Source organism: Nansenia antarctica (assembly GCF_963989245.1).
Source record: "Nansenia antarctica genome assembly, chromosome: 10".
Lineage (NCBI taxonomy): Eukaryota > Metazoa > Chordata > Actinopteri > Argentiniformes > Microstomatidae > Nansenia > Nansenia antarctica.
Window position 1 is genome coordinate 531,713 of NC_137680.1, and position 3,111 is coordinate 534,823.

A 3,111-nucleotide genomic window follows, 5' to 3' on the forward strand; every position below is an offset into this window, starting at 1 on the left:
GGGGTCCCCGGGGGTCCCAGGTGTGCCAGGTGTGCCCAGGTGCCCATGCGTGGCTCTTGGAAGGCCCCTCTCACCAGCAGGTTGTAGGTTCAGGATCCAGATGAATATTTATTGGCAGGGTCGTCTTCCCCAGGTATTCTGTTCTTTTGAGTTATTTGGCAGACCCCCAATACCTGTTCTTTATCCTCTCTCACACACACACACACACACACACACACACACACACACAGACACAGACACCGTCACACATACCCCAAACACAGACTATTGCACAGCCCTATTGCACAACCCATCCTCCTCCTCCTCCCCCTCTTCCTCCTCCTCCCTCTCCTTCTCTTCCTCCTCCTCCTCCACCTCCTCCTCCTCCTCTTCCTCCTCCTCATTAGGGTCAGGGTTAGCGTCAGGGTCAGGGTTAGTGTTAGGGGATAGGGGTTAACAGTCAGGGTTAGGGTTAGGGTTAGGATCAGGATCAGGGTTATTGAAGGCATCTCACAACCATACACACACACGTCCCAGACACGCGTGTTGGTGAAACGCGTCAACACGCCGCAGGCCAGAGGAGAACGTCAACACGCCTCTCCTGTCTGCACCTGTGCTGTTCAACCAATCAGACGTCTCTCCTGTATGAACACGATGGCGGTGTTAGCGTCAGCGTGTTAGCTTCTCTCATAGGAAACCCATTGGGTTGTTAACAGTTAGCTGTGTTAGCTTCTCTCATAGGAAACCCATTGGGTTGTTAGCAGTTAGCTGTGTTAGCGTCTCTCATAGGAAACCCATTGGGTTGTTAGCAGTTAGCTAATGTGTCTAGATGTCTAGATATATAAACCAATACTCACAACACACACACACACACACACAAACATCCCCCCCCCACACACACACACCCACTCTCTGCAGGTTGAGGATGCGTTGCCAGGCGCCTCTCCACAGATATTATTAATTATCTGGTTAATGTGCATCAGGCTGAGTCCTGCCTGATTAATCACTAATGGGGGGCTGCCCGCCTGGGGGGGGGGGGGGGGGGGGTGGGGTGGGGTGGGGAGGGAGGGGGGGGTTGTTTTCTTCTCTAAGTAACTCAGCCCCTCCACCAACTACGCCCACAGCGTCACACACCTCCCACACCACACACATAATTCGCACGAACACACACACACATACTCGCTCGCACGCACACACATAATTCGCACGAACACACACACACACACACTCGCACGCACGAACACACACACACACATACACCTCCCACACACACACACACACACACACACACACACACACACACACACAAAGACATCCCAACATCCATATTCCTCCACATATTCTTCCACACACAAACCTAACTGCGCAACACACACTTATGGCGCTTTTCCACTACAGGGCCGACCCGGGTCGACCCGGGTCGGCCCTGGTCTTTAGCTTATCTCCACTGCCAAAAGTACCCGTGCCATTTCTGGTACCCGTGCCGGTTTTAGTTCTTGTTCGGGATGGGTAGCGAAAGGTACCAAAGGTACTTTTTTGCCAGGCTGCGTGTGACGTGTGACGCTGCACACCGTTGATTGGTCAATGGAAATCGTCATCCCATGTTCATAGATTTCTTCGCTAACCGCCATCTTTAAATACCACAACATATTTTCGCTCTCTGAAAATGTCACTTACTGTTTCTGTAATAACTTATTAATAAAGATTCGAAAAATTATGCTGACCATCGTATTATCTTAGTTTAATGTCATTTCAATGCATCATAGAACTTTTATTTACAACAAGCATAACAAAAAAGCATGTGCCTATGCTGTTCCTCAGTCCAGCGGCAGTCAAATGTCGGTAGATTCGCGTCTTGCTCCCTTTAACACATGTCGGCGTTTCCCTGGTTGCGAGATCTAAACTATTAGAACTGAAAGCGGCAGGTAACAGGCACATAACATCCATATGCTGTATATATAAATAAATATATTTGAGTACCAGCAAGACACCGGAGCACTCGTATCTATAACAAACGCGGAGATTGTATGAGCCCCGCTTCAGTCAGCCTTTCCGTAGAAATACATCGCTCCGTTATGTATCTAACGTTACATGTTTTAAGGCTGATCTGTGCATGATAGTGCTGCATTATGTTGATCTATTTTTATCGATCTATTCTTGCCAATTCCTTGGCTAAAGGCTAAAACACTTTGAATGGAATAGATAGGACTTTCCGTTCAATGGAGGAAGCATGATACTCGCGAGTTAATCTCGCTTTTCCCCCCGTTGATGTATTAAACAATCTAAGCAATCTATTCAGAGCAGTTGTTATTATGTAATATTATTGATGGATGTGCCATTTTTGATGGAGAGCAGTGAGCGGATGACTGGATGTGAGCATGTATTTGACTAATGCCGATAGATTCGCGTCTTGCTCCGAAACCGGAGCTGTCGGCGCAGACAGGATTTTACAGCGTTCCTTCAAACAATCGTAATTCATGAACTATATGCCCAATCTAAAAAAAACACTTTTTGAACAGTTGAACTGTTTTAGGCTTATTACGGTAGTTCACCAACAAAAAAAAGCACAGTGCTCAACGTGTCAGGAGAAATAAAAATAGAATCGTGTCGGCATTTCATGTCGGTATTTCCCTGGTTGTGAGATCTAAACTAGTCTACTAGAACTGAAAGCGGCAATTAACAGGCACTTAACGTTACATGTTGTAAGGCTGATCTGTGCTGCATTTTTTTTTGGAACTTAGTTTTTATTTCAGTTTCAACAACTTGTACAATCATGTCATGTTTTGTCTACAATTCTTTCCATTCTTATAGCTGTACACATATGGTCCATGGATGTGGTTCAAAGCATGACACACAAAGCAAAAAAGAGCGATCAACAAAAACATTGAGATGTCAATGACGGAATAAAATTAAAGATTTTGAAAAGAAAGAAAGAAAAAGGGTAGGGTCGGGGGGGGTTGGGTCAGGTGGGGGTTGTGTATGTGTGTGTGTGTGTGTGTGTGTGCGTGTGTGTATGTGTGTGTGTGTGAATGCAATGCAGGCATATATCTATGTGTAGTGACATGAAGTGAGTCTAGAATACAGAAATATACGAGTCGAGATGTGTGGAGGGGTTCACTGTATTAATATGGA